This window comes from Lathamus discolor, chromosome 5 (genome assembly GCF_037157495.1).
Source record: "Lathamus discolor isolate bLatDis1 chromosome 5, bLatDis1.hap1, whole genome shotgun sequence".
NCBI lineage: Eukaryota > Metazoa > Chordata > Aves > Psittaciformes > Psittacidae > Lathamus > Lathamus discolor.
The window spans coordinates 103092330-103106447 of record NC_088888.1 but is presented as its reverse complement, the minus strand read 5'-3'; the positions used below and the strand labels follow the sequence as shown (position 1 = coordinate 103106447).

At 35.9% G+C, this 14118-nt stretch overlaps 1 long non-coding RNA gene across 1 annotated transcript; it reads right to left on the bottom strand.

Annotated features, from left to right (window-relative positions):
* Positions 1-3810: 3810 nt before the first annotated feature.
* On the bottom strand, positions 3811-4958 carry LOC136014448 (uncharacterized). The gene is made up of 4 exons (XR_010612713.1): positions 4861-4958; positions 4521-4728; positions 3961-3999; positions 3811-3876 (listed from the first exon to the last, which is right to left on the bottom strand). It is a non-coding gene; the product is annotated as an uncharacterized LOC136014448 (long non-coding RNA).
* Between the last annotated feature and the right edge of the window lie 9160 nt (positions 4959-14118).

The following is a 14118-nucleotide window of genomic DNA, read 5'->3' as shown; positions in this document are numbered from 1 at the left end:
AAGGAAAGTCTGCCTATATCTGCTTTTGGTGACAGCTGAACTCACTGTGAATGTGAGAATAACAGGACAGCTTGCAAGCAGGCTTAATTCAACATAATAAGAAAGAGTTTCACATATGGAAATATAGAAGAAACCTTTTATTTCAGAAATGAATATTTTAAAGAACTAAGAATCTATGACTTGAAGGTGCAGAAGTATGTTATTTGTGTCCTTTAGTTACTTTTGGAAGAGAAGGTACTAGAGACTTGTTGATTATCCAAACAGCTGATCTGAAATTTCCTCAGGCCTTCAGGAGTCTGCAAACTTAGTATTCAATTGCAAGGCATGACCAGACACCAGAAGAGAGCAGATTAGAAGACTAGAGTAGAAAAGACAAAGGGTAAACACGATAACAGGCTTTAATATAACAGTACTAGAAAGAGGAAAGTAAGAAAATATTTCCAATATCTGTTGGAGATAAATAGGCTGGAGTTGCAATAAAGGCAACATTAGGAAAATATTTTAAAATAAAAAGCTTTTAAACTCAGATAAAATGGGAAAAAGACAACCTTATATTGAAATGGGAAAAATTCAGGCAATCAAACAGGCATATAAGGGTCATTTGAATGATGAACAAACATTTTCCCCAAAAGTTGTGGAGGAATAAAACCACTTAAGACAAGGTTAAAATAAGATGAATGTTTATATTTTGAAGGTAGCTGTTACTAAGTGATTTATACCTACAAAAAACCTTGTTTCTAAACTTTATTTGATGTAATGGAGCAGATCTGTCCACCTCAGACTGTCTTTCTGGGAATTCCTTCGTGGATCTCCCTCATCTCATGTTGAACCTTTCCGCAACCTTCTCAAGTATATCTGAGAAAATTTTTGTACCTGGTAGTTATGGTTGAAGGCAATCAGGATTCGTATTTAAACTGAATGAATTCTGAAACAATGACACAGTACTGCCTACGTGAATTTGTCTTACTGGAATGAAGCATCAGAACAGATGATGAATCATTATGATACAATAAATAAGAGACATACAATTAAAAAGAGATTCTAGGTATTTTAATGAGAGACCAAAGGCAGACAGCAGGAAGAGACACTCTTCTTTGTCACAGGAGGATGTATTACCCCCATGTAAGAAACAGAAAGTGAGAAAATAAGAGAACTCTTCCCAGTTTCAACAATGAAAAGCAAAGGTAAAACCAGAGATAAGAAATGACTTCTAAAAATGTTTTATTTTGTTGCCTTCTTAAAGACTTGACAGCAGGGTCAAATGTCTTCTCAAAAGAAGAGTGTAAATGTTTAGAAAATCACATTTTAAAGAGGTTTGGTTTCTTTGGTTTTTTAATATACTTTACCCTCTAATGATGGCAAGCCAAGAAAAGACCATGAGTCCCATGAAGAAACTGATATTAATCACTGGGAAGGAAGGAGGGCAAATATGCACAGAACTAGCTGCAAGGTTTAGGAGTCACTGACTATAGAATCTCCCAGAAGAGTTAAAGCCTGGCAATTAGCTCTAGGAATCCTGTTAGAATAACTAGATGGAAAATAATCTGTATTTAGATCCACTTACAACAAGCTGGTGTCGTGGGACACTGTTAAGGTTTGATGTGTGTCTAACAAACCATGGAAAAAAAGCCCCTCTCCCATTGTCATGTAGATCTCAGCTTCTTTGTTCAATTATCCAGCTAGATTAACAAGGTTGTTAATAACAAATGACTAAAGACCAAACTGTAGTCTGCCTTCAAGTCATACCATAAAACACGATCTTATAACATTTGTTGTAAATGAGTAACACAGTCAGATAGATAACAGTGGCTGCAAATTCAAAAATTCCCTTCTATCATTGCAATTATTTTCCTCTTTTAATGTAATTCTGTAATTTTATATAAAAAGATGTTACTTTTTTTCAGTGAAACTACGAACAAGGAAAAACCATCTTGAGGAGGCAATATATTCCCTTAATAACATGGGGGGCATGCATTAGTGATCAGAATATAAATTGATATGAGAGTCTCGTAAGAGAGAAAAAAGACTGTTACTTGATTCTAAACTTTCTACTCAGCACAGTATGTTAAATGAACCCTGATTTATATTGGTTCTGATTTACATTTGGCAGTACTCTGGCAGCAAGCCTTACAAAGAAACTTATACTGGGAGTAAATATATGGCTCACTGTAATTTAAGAACATTTTGAGGTCGGTTTATGCTGGCAGAGTGTAAGAAGATATTCAGGCTTCTGATGTCTAGACTAACAGGGCAAAAAGGCCTTCTACAACTCTGACAGAGCAAAGATTGATGAGGAAGTGAGACAAGCAGCCATCTCACCCTCACCCCAACACTTAGCATCAGGAGAAGCATCTGAGCCAGCCAGCTGGGGCACCTGACCCCGTGAATAGGAACAGACTACTGCTGCTCAGAGCTCCGTCAGACAGAGCCAGCATTAAATCCACCCTGGGCACAACTCAGCTGACCCTAAAGATGTAGACTGCTTCTGAGGACAAGACTGGATTTCTGAGCTGCAAAATTATTCCTAAGACCTGGATTGGTTTCCTACTAAAACAGCAATATTAATATGACAACTCTTAAGTGTAACAATGGTTGAAAGTATTTAATACTGATTTTATAATAAATGAAGGTTGCAAATACTCAAAAGCTGTATACTTTTATTGCATGGCAATTTAAATTGTTTCCTTCAATTTTTTGCTCTGAAGATTGGAAAAAAAAATCAAAAAAAAAAAACTGTCAAAATGTGAATGGATGCAGTCTTGCTATTCTGAGGCTGCTGTTCATAACTGGGTAGCACAGAATTATTCAATCAAAACACATATTAGGTCATCTCAGACAATGAGGGTTCCTTGCAAATGAGACCCACCTCTCATTCCTAGGAGGAAACAGACAGCATAGTACTACTTTCCATCCATTCACACAGGGAAAACTAATAACTAGTCAGAGGTATACTTCTTCATCCTAGGTTAAATAATATACTTTTGAGTCTTCGTATACTTTAAAAATTGATTACAAATGTTCTGACATGTTAGGGTTATTTTAGATAGGAAAAAATACACATTTAAATCAGTGTTGCAATTATTTATGTTACTATACGATCAAAGGGCTGAGTATCAACGAATAGGCATAATGCTAGTCAAATAATTTACATATACTAATAAATCATCTGAAAAAAAACCCACATTCAAATGCCACAACAGCAGCAGCTCATGTCTGTGTGATAAAATATGACATATAATTCATGACTTGGAAATCCCAACTGCATTTCTCCACTATTCATAGTCTCATAATATCCAATTACTTTTATAAATGCAATTGCAAAAAGTTATGCCAAACAACTTTACATGTTTGTACCTGCTGAGGATTTTTTATAAACTTGCCAATCTCAAACATGTCCTTAATCTCATTAAAGAGTTCTCTTTTCACCCAAGGAATTTTGGCAAAATTAAGAGTTAAGTTTATTTTATGATATGTCAGCTATTACTTTGCTCCTTGCATAGGAACTTTTATTGGAGGATCTCAAAGCAATTTACAAACTTCAATAAATTAAGCAGCTTATCTCATTTGTCACATAGATAAGTATTATTATCCCTTCTTTATAGATATGGAAAAGCAAGGTATAGTAGTCCATGAATTTATTAATAAAGGTAAGCATTCTGTATAGCAATATTTAGAGATTGCAACAGAAATAAAATTTCACAGAAAGCTGTGTGTTTAATATCAAGCGTACTTTCATCAGGAATGAACATGAAACAAAATATTAAGTTTGATTCATAATTTGGCATTCAACTATGATATAAAAGTGTATCACCTTGAAAAAAACACCATTTTCTTCTTCCAAAAGTATTACGGTAAAGAAGCCGATCCTTCTTTTTACTTCCATGAAAAAAAAGCGAAAAACAAATAAGCAAAATAACAAAGCACTCTATCCATCCAAGATGCCAATAGATAATAACTTACAGTTTATCTTCCAGGCCCTTAGCCAAAATTATCCAGACACTAGAAACAGAAAAAGTGCAGCATAAATTTTTCAGCATTTATTAATAAAAGCTTTTACAGTTTCAGAGCACTGAGAATGGAATACTATGTTTTAAGTTACACATTCCACCTCTTCACCTTTTCTTTTTGCAATGGAAAGCTTTCTGTGATCTTTATCAGTGTTTCTTGTCGTGCTATAGAAAAATAGTTTTAATTGTGTCACGTGCTTTTCTGTTCAATTCAGGTTCTTCTAGTGATCTCGTTGCCTTGTCACTCATTGCCTTGTCATTTAAGCACTTTGAGCAATGCCTTTGAATAGAGAGCTGGAAAAGGGGGTGGGCCAGAGGAATTGAGATAACATGCTCATACTGGCCAAGACCTGGAAGCTCAGAAATTGTCTTCTTATGGTCTTGGTCAATTTCCCATCTTAATCTTAAGGATATAAATGTGAGCCATGCACAATAAGACCACAAGTCAATTTACCTCAGGTTTTTATTCTGACGGTGAGCAAAACCAGCAGGGTGTAAGGTCAGAGTACTTACAGACAATGCTTCACCTGTGTGCTCTCCCATCCTCCAACCATTTGTTTCTCACTGATGTCCTGTGCCAGAAGTGGTCTATTTAGTAAACATCACTCAATTTTTCTCCTGTGAACTCAGCCCATTATCCTTTGAACCCAGTGAAGGCACAGTTCCAGGTTAAACCTTCAGGGCTTCCTTACAAAAAGAAAGATTCCTGAGAAGTCTGGTCCTGAAAAATGACAAAAAAAGAAAAAAGTAAATTTAAAAAGAAAAAAAAAAAATAGTTGTTCTCTTGCATACCCTTTAGCAGCTTCTTCATTTAGAATTGAATTGAAATACTGAATGAGGCAGAGTAGCTGACCTTACGGCAGTGATCAGGACACCTGCTTGGAATGCTGCAGTACAGAAGACAGATCCACAGACTTCATGTAGTAATTATTCAAATGTCATTAGAAATTCTGACAACCTTAACAGAAAACGAAAACCATCAGTACAATAACCAAAATACAACAGCTACATTCCTCTAAAATGTGAATCAAATCTGCAGAATTGGGGTTTAACAATTTTCACAATAAAAGTTCCCCAAACTCCAAGGTTCCAGATGTCGCTTTTAGTACCTATCTTTTGGGTGTGCTGAATTTCCTGGCACAGTGCAAATACAGAGAGGGTTATCTACGTGGGCGTTCCTTGTGGAGATTTTTCTGATTCACAGCTTAGACTAGGACTTTAAATATTTTTTTTGCCTGTAAGATAACTATCCAAATTTAGGTATCTTTATGCATGCCCACCATTTGACGACTGGTTGCCCACAAGTTTAAAAAGTAACTGTATTTTTTGCAGATTGCCATTGTCATTTAGATGACAAATTTGGACACTTTAGACACAAGCCTGAATTTCTGGATCTTGGAGTACTATATTTTCTTTATATTAGTTATAGTCACGTTTTTCAGAAATGCTATTTGGTTCATTTCTGCCAAGGGGACATGTTTTTCACTGCTTTCACCAGCTTGAAAAAGCATGGATCTACATTGTAGTTAAGTGGATAATCCTGAGGAGTCCTAGAATTTCACAGTAGGGACCACAAAGGACCAAAGTGTATTAGGTCTGTATCATCCAGAATACATATTTTCTGTTCATGGATTTGCTTAATCTTTTCAATGACACAGAGTGAGAACTCCAAACCAGTGCCTGCTCATGCAGTGCATATTGATCAGCTGGCTCTCTGTGTGAAATGGCTCTGCTGGCCAATAAGTCCCTGCTATCATGCTGGAAAACAAGAACATTCAGTGTAGGGTAAAAATTAGCCTTTTGACATTTTATTTGGTGCTTGAGTAGTCTGTCTGTTCCTGCAATCAAATCTTTCCACAGATTAGCTTTGGCTGGTGGTATTCTTGATAAGATGGGAGATACATGGCTTTAGCTTGGTGGATTCAGGAGAGTGAGCATCTGACTTTTCTTATTGTTCTCTCATTAACTGTAAGCTGTCAGTGACTTGCGCATATCTGTTTCTATTTGTCCATATATTAATGGTCATTCCTTTGTTCTGACTTTGATATTATTACCTCAGCTGTGCATGGAAAATACAATTATTATGTCTTATGTTTTTATCAACACCATTAGCATAAGAAGTGTGTCCAAAAACCACATAAAAGTTCACCTTGAGTCTGTTGTACTGTTTGGTCCTGACAGCAATGGCATTTGTGATTCTATCCTTTCTTAACCAGAAGTTAAACCTCTTAACTCTGAGATTACACTGCTTAGTTTGAAAGCTTTTGTGAGTCTCTGTAGTGTAATAATTTTACTTTAGAGAGCATGTAATTTTAAGTTCTTGCATAACACCACACATTTTTACAGTATTACTAAACTTTGTAATTTTATCCTCCTGTGACAATTAAGCACACACCAATGTTATGGAATTTTTCCCTCCATCACAGTTGAATGAAATTGGAATGGAGTATTATATGGTAGCTCGGGAGTTCTGATCTCTGGAAACGTAAAAGATTTTCTAGTTCTCTTGTTATGTATCCATTTCACACATACCCAAATCCATCAATTGTTCATTTTTCCCTCCAGTGACCTACAAGCTGTAACCAAAAAAAATGCAACGAAAACATATCCACTGTGTACTTCTTATACAATTCTGTTTCTACATGTACACCTAACTATTTAACTTTGATGTTTTACAGACAACATTTGTAAAAATACTTCTGCTTTAAACACTTGCTTACAGAGGCCCCTATGGGCTGATAGAGTAAATGGCGTCTTGTTGGCAAGCTAGGCACTCTATGACCTGGCCTGCTGCTCAAGATCAAACTCCAAGCTCATGTACATCTAAAAGTCAATCTGGTGTAAAACAAATAAGATCCCATGCAACACCACACGGTGTGTAGGATGATATAAATAAAGTTTTTGGTGCTATGGCATAAGCCCATTCTAACTGCAGCTACCATAACACCTTAGAATTAAAGCAGTGCCAGTTGTATTGCAACTATTGAAAAAATTGTGGGATTTTTTTTAGTAAATATTTGGGTTTAGTTCTTAGTCTTTTCACAGAGACGTTTGATCTTCCCTTTCTGATAAACCATTAAAAAAAAAAATCAGCCATAATTTAACCCTGTGCATAATTTTTATGGATATCTCAGATAAAACAATGCATTTTTAATTCTGCATATTCATATTTTTTTTCTGAGGCTTGGGCAATGTGCTGAATGAATTTTGCTTACAGAAAATAATGGAACAGGTGTCTTGTCCTGTGAGGCCAACCTAATATGTTATAATGTCAAATTACAGATACCATAGAAAGTGGTACCAAGTCACGTTTAGACACTGTTTTTGCAGTCATTACATAGCCATCATGTACATTATTCAAAATAATCAATTATACTATGAAAGATAAATCGGCCTCTTTCTCTGGGGTGTATTTACACCTCCAAGCTAGCTAATGCTGTGCAGTCCATAACTACTATCAGGAGAAACAAAAAGAACCAAAAAAAACCCCAAACCAAAACCCCAGGGAATGTAAGTCTCTGTGGAAATACTTTGGTAAATCCATTTTAAATATATGCTCTGCCTAAGGCTGAGATGCATACGCATACATATATATGTATGCATATATTAGGAACTCAGTTGACTATAGTGGTTACAGAGAGAAATGAGTGTCAGAAATCTGAAACTGGATTTTTTTATTGCAGTGAATATGCAGCAATGTTAAAAGAGTTGTACCATCTTAATGAAAAACTGCAATACATGAAAGTTTGTATTTTTATTTTTAGGTTGTATTTTTTAGTTCAGTTATTATTAATGTATGACCCTAAGGATGACATGTCCTATCTGCCTACAATCACGGTATAGAGCAAATCTGACAATAAATATATCTACATATGAAATATAAGTGTGCAAATTATTTGTAAAAATTAAGCTTTCTGAGTTAAATTAACATAATTCATTTACAGGATAATGAATGACAGAATTAGAAGGCACGTTCTGAGTCTTCAATTCCAAACCCCTGCTTTTATGTCAATTATATCACATAATATTTCTGGAAGACTTAAAACTAGGACCTTTCCCATACTGACCATTTTGAAAGGCTGTTGCAGAATCTCAATTTATATATGGTAAAAACCACTATTCTGATTATCAGTCATTATGTGCTCATTGCAAATTTATGCCTATTTATTTTCTTTAATATATGCACCACATTTAGCCTAATTTGTCATATGTAAATAACAATAACAGATTTTAACTTTTCCACTTTTCAGACTAAATGGACATAACTCTTTCAGTTTTGAGCTATACAATAGAGCTTCCTTCTTCTTTCTTATTCTTGCAGTCCATCGTTATTCCAGATAAAGGAAGGAATATTTCCTTAATTCCTTTGGATATACCTTACAAATATTGAGTGACACAGTTCCATTTTGACATTATTTTGGAATCAACCAATACATTCAGATATTTCTCCTTCTCACTCATTTCCAAAGGTCGGCCTCGAAGTAAAGCAGGAGATCTTGTTCACAGTGTAAAAATGCACGACCGTGCACATAAATACATTAAATTAGCCTCTATTTTGTAAGTCCAGTCCTCAAGATCATTCAGTTTCTCTGTATCATATTTTCACCCCTGACTACACATATGATGCCTCTCGACATAATTTCAACTATGAATTGTATTAGTTTATACCTATTTTGCACAAAGTCTTTAATGAATGTATTTAATAAAATTAATCCCAAGATCAGTCTTTGAAGAAACTACAAGTAACCTTTTCCCAATCTGAAATGTCTCCTTCTAATAATATCCAATTTTGTCTCTTTTGGCCAGTCTTTTACTTATATTACATTTTTAGTTCTAATTCCTATGTTATCCAATTTAACTGGTAATTTTCTGTCTGACACCATATCAGATGATCTACTGAAGCGCAGACAGATTAGATCTAATGTGTGTCCTTTAACTAGAAAATCAGTTATCACAGAAAAATATCAAGTTACTATGACACGATCTATCTTCACAAAACTTTCTTATATTTTTATCATATTTTCCAACTACCTTTTATGTCTTCAATTAGCATTATCTTAGAAAAACATTTAAATATTCTTTGCACTATGGAAGAAATGCTATCAGAGAAGCAGCAATGTGAATATATTATTTTCTCCTTTGTTATGTATAGGATATTTACATACACCCCCAAAAAAACGTATCAAGAAAAATGTACAATGCAATACTTACCCGTGAGTGTACTTGCTAAAAAAAAAGGTTTTCTCAGTAAATAGCAGTCTATGAATATTTCCTCTTCTTGAAACTTGCCTTGAAGTTAAGGTTTAAAAAGATCTTGTCTCTCTACATATTGTGGAAGTGTCAAAGGTGCCTTCAAGGCTATATACTTACCTGCACAGAAAATAAGTTACATACACCACTTTATCCAGCTATCCATTACTCCTAAAAATGACATAAATTCCTAAATCATTGAAGTATTTTCCGAAGTATTACATGCAAGTTCTACTTGGCCAGAGAGAGAGAAGCAAATTCTAGTTGTGCTAGAATCCCTCTTTCACAGACGTTATTTAATTAATTATTTAATTAATATATTAAAAAAAAGAGATTGTCAGATGAAAGATAATATTAACATACAAATTAACAATGGATTTATCAGCTTTTTCACTAGCTAGTGATTATGCAGCCTGTCACACCACAGAACCATGACTGAAGGTATGATATGAGCTGACTTTTGTAGGTGGCTAATCACTGTTTTCACAGAAACTGAACATCAGTGTAAGGGAAATGCAGTCTCTTTTTTTACAAAATGCAGAACTCTCTTTTTACAAAACTGGGCAAGAAATTTTGAAAACCTTTCTCAGGATATTTCTCACATTTTCAGGTTTAGATCAGGCCTGGAATCTCTTAATAATGGGCTTTTTTATTAGTCAATTGTAAACTTTCCATCCACTTTTTTTTTTAAATAAACCTTCTAACTGAGGAAAAAAAATGCCTCCTAAACCCCCTAACTCTTTCACCCAAAGTCTTATTTCAGATTAGATGAATTACTTCACCACGTCATAAAAAATGGTTCTCTTGCTTTGTAGCCCCATGCTCATCCATAGCCTGGTTTCACAGACTGAGGCACTCATTCCACTCTTAAAGGCGTACCATGAGAATTTTACAGCCACAGAGGCCCCCAAAAAGAGAGAGAATATTGATACCAGAGAAGAGGGAAATACAGTTTCCACAAAACATCTGTGCTTTTCCTTGATATAGCAAGGCTTGAACTCAAGATTTTGCTAATCTCAGTATTCAAAATTTATAGAAAAAAAATATTTTCATAGGAATGCGAAAAAAAAAATAGAGAGAAAACAGACCTCCTTATCCCTAAGTTTTATTCTTATTTTTGTCATATTCTTTTGTTTCACATAAAAACCCTACTCTTTTATCCTACAGCTATCTTTCTGATTTAGGCGTATAACTCTCACACTCGTTTTAGATGATGGTTTTCTTAGCCTGGTCCTCTTTAATCACTAGAAGGAGCTTTGAAATCCTAAAAGGATCAGTTCTGTTCAATTCTGTAGCTTCTTTAAGTAAACTTTTAAAAGGCAATGACTTTTATTTTCCATGAGTGGAAAACAAAACACCTGATTTAGATTCATTCCTTAATTAAGAGTCTCAAACTAAGAAACAAATTAGAGGGACTTGATCCTGCACTATCTCTTATTTTTGATCTTTATGCTATGGCATATCTCTACAAAGATGTATTTTTTTCTAAATAAATATATTTATGAACTAAAGCATTCAAGGGCTTTGATCCAACAGGACATTTGCTGATGTGCTACATTTCAAACACATGAGCCATAGCTCATAGCATAGTCAGGGAGATTATTTCTGCAAGTGTTCCAATGGGCTAGAGAGAGCATTTAAGAGCCAATCTGTATATTGCATTAACCATTTGAGAATATGTCTGGGTTTTACATTTTCTGCTTTATAAAGAGTTTTACTATAAAACCTTAAGTGGCCTTTTCAGCTGAAACTCTGTAGAGCTAAGGTGGCAAAACCTTCTGTGCATACTATATTACTTCTATTAAAATGATCTGAAGTACATGAGTTTCCAGTGACCTGTCTGCAAGCATCTTGCTGAAAAATGTCACAATTAGCAGCAGACTCCTGCTGGGGGTTTGATTGCGCAGTAAAGAACTAACTTTGCACCTCTGGAAGTTTGACTTTAATTGAAAATGTCTCTGTTGGTTTCAGTTTATTCCCCACTGATCATTTGTCCACATTACAACATCATCACACAATTTAGTGTGATGAACACAGCAGTTTGAATGTGAGGGAGCGTGAGGAACAGAGAAGGGTACAGCCCAGATCAGTCCATAGGCAACAAAGAAAATTATATTATCATACAGGGGTAAGTATAAAAAAGTAAAAGAAATGAAAAAAATAGCAAACAGGTGGAGAGATGGCTGGAGACTGGTGAACAGACAAAACTGTTACTGTGAATTTGGTGAAAAAGTGTAGTTTACACCAGCCTGTGCCAAAAGGTTTAATTCTGGGAGCAACTGATGCTATTGGAAAGTGGTAGCACTCACACTTGTAAAAAGGATTGTACAGCTGTAACCAGGGTATGGGAGGGTGTTGATTTAAAAGAGGACTTTAACAATTAAGTCTAGCAATTCTTGTGCTTTAGCACATTACTAAGCACCAATTTAGATGTTGTAAATTCTCATATGCATGTTCTCAGTCTGCTGCAATCATGAAGTAATGCACTTAACCTAGTCTACAGTAAAAATGTCTTGAGATAAACCATTTTATCTAACATTTGAAAACAGCTAACAGCATTGAGCTGTTATGGATCAGCTGGATCATTTTACTTCACTGGGAGACAACATGCCCAGCTGCCACTTCAAGTTTAAATCCCAAAAAACTCTGATAACTCAGAAACAGACCAAATAATACAGACACTCAATTGCTGAGTGGCAAAGTCTCTTAGAGGTACCTTAGCATGCACAGGCCTGCTCAAAGCCCTAATCTCTCATCAAAGCTGCTGGAAGCTAGGAGTTTCCTTAAGACAGAACCCAATTCCTTGGTGCTTCTTATATCTTATAGGTCGCCCTTCAGGTGGGAGGTCAGATGTTATTAGTTACACCCATCCTCCATCTAATTTAATTTGAAACCTTAGACGTCCTCTGAAGAGATCTTCTTACTATCAGTATTTCTATATATTCTAGATATTTCTTAAAAATCCAGTGAACTTCTTTCACTGTCTGAAATATTGTTAGAATTTGGTTCGTAAATTTACTGCACCTCAGACAAGCTTTTCATAGCCACCAATAATTTCTTGATTTTCCTTTTTCCCTACATATAGCCCTGATGTGTATTCACCGAGTCATAAAATTTTAAAGGAAGACTAAAAATACCCCTCAGTGACAGCTCATTGGGATGGTCGGTTTGCTGATAGAAAAGTGAGCCCAAATTGTAACAAGTGTGCTTCACACAAACCAAACTTCATCATGGTCATCGTGTGTCTACAGCAATCAAGAGTCTGGAAACACTGAGGTGAACAAAACCTGCAGAGGAGGGTTTCTGCTTATCACCTAGCTCAAAACCAGTTTATAAGCAGCCATCAGTGATGCCACCTCCATCACCAGCTCTTCTTCCACTCGTAAATTAAAAAGGAACAAGACCTGTTCCTGTGGTTTTGCAGATTTCTTTAGTTGTTAGTGCATGCTGTGATGGAATCCTGGTCCGTGTGAGCAAGTTCTCTAGCACAGAGATCCCAGGTTTGGGTATCACCTCCATAGGACTGTTGTCAAAGGCAGCCTGTGTGCAGTGCACCACTTCACAGGTAGAAAGAAAAGTTGCATGGACATGGTGCTCTCCAAATAGACCCAGAAAGTGGGTCTTGGTCTATTTTAATTACTGGTAAAGCCAGAGCATCCTCCATGAGTGCTGTGATACATATGTTTAAGTCCAAGGACACAGAAGAGGAACCTAAATTTGGGCCTGTCACTTTCAAAACAGATGTGACAGCCATTATGTCATAGTTAAGAATTCTCCCAAAAATATGTCTGGAAGCCATTGGCTTTTCTTCCTATCAGATGGCTTTCTGAATGATGTCTGCTGTGATTCTAGTCTGAGGTCTTGAACTCTTCTGATGCTTTCTTTTGGAGAGGATGATTCAGAGAAAACTCCAGGAACAAACTTGCCAACAAAGTTTTCAAGCTGACAAGCAGGTATTCTTTATTGTGGCTCCAGGAGACACAGGTGATAGCTCCTCCTAACGTGTGTCTCTCTATTGCTACACAAGCTGTCCTTATATAGTCCCTGGGCATACATACATTACATCATTTTCCAGAAAATTCCTCGCATGCGTACAGAATTGTGATGGTGGTCTCTGAGGGTCGTTTACTTCTTCCAACAATCTTCATCACTTCTGGCAGCCTTTGAAGCACGCACAGTAGATGCTTATACCAGCTTAATTGGTTGGTGAGCACCAGAGACATAATAATCCTCCTGTCCTCCTACTTATCAGTTGGTGTAACTGTAGCCCATCGTGGGCATATTCCCAGATACTCCTTATCCCTGTGTCCTGTTCTTCTAGACTGCTTTTCTTAAAATTATGTCAACTATAACGATTTATCTTGTACAAGAATTCTCAGTATTTTCTCTATCTGTACTCTACTTTTTTTTTTTAATGTGTATCATGCAACTCAGTAATTTTCCATTGCTACTGTTACAAAGCCATCAAATTTACCATTAATTAAAAGTAATACTAAAGGTTTATATATTCCATTTTGTGCCCCCCCTTGTCTCAAGGGAGAGGCTAATTCAAGAATTTCCTTGGGTAATGTTGAGCTGGAAGCTTCTTGCTGGCACTGGCATTGTACTTTCTCCTGCCTTTGTCAGCATTTTGGAGGATAAAAGATAAATGTTCCCTGTCACGGACATGTGTAAGAATTATAACCAGATATAGCCTTCCTGGCTGATGATTCTTGAGTAATTATGGCAGATAAACCAGAGTTCTGTGCTTTTGTCTAGCCTGTTCTACTGGCTTTTCCTTGCCAGATTAAATTTGCCTTCAAAAAAAAAAAAAAATCCTTCAGTTCATTTAAAATATTTTTAGAGCAATCATATTTTTTCT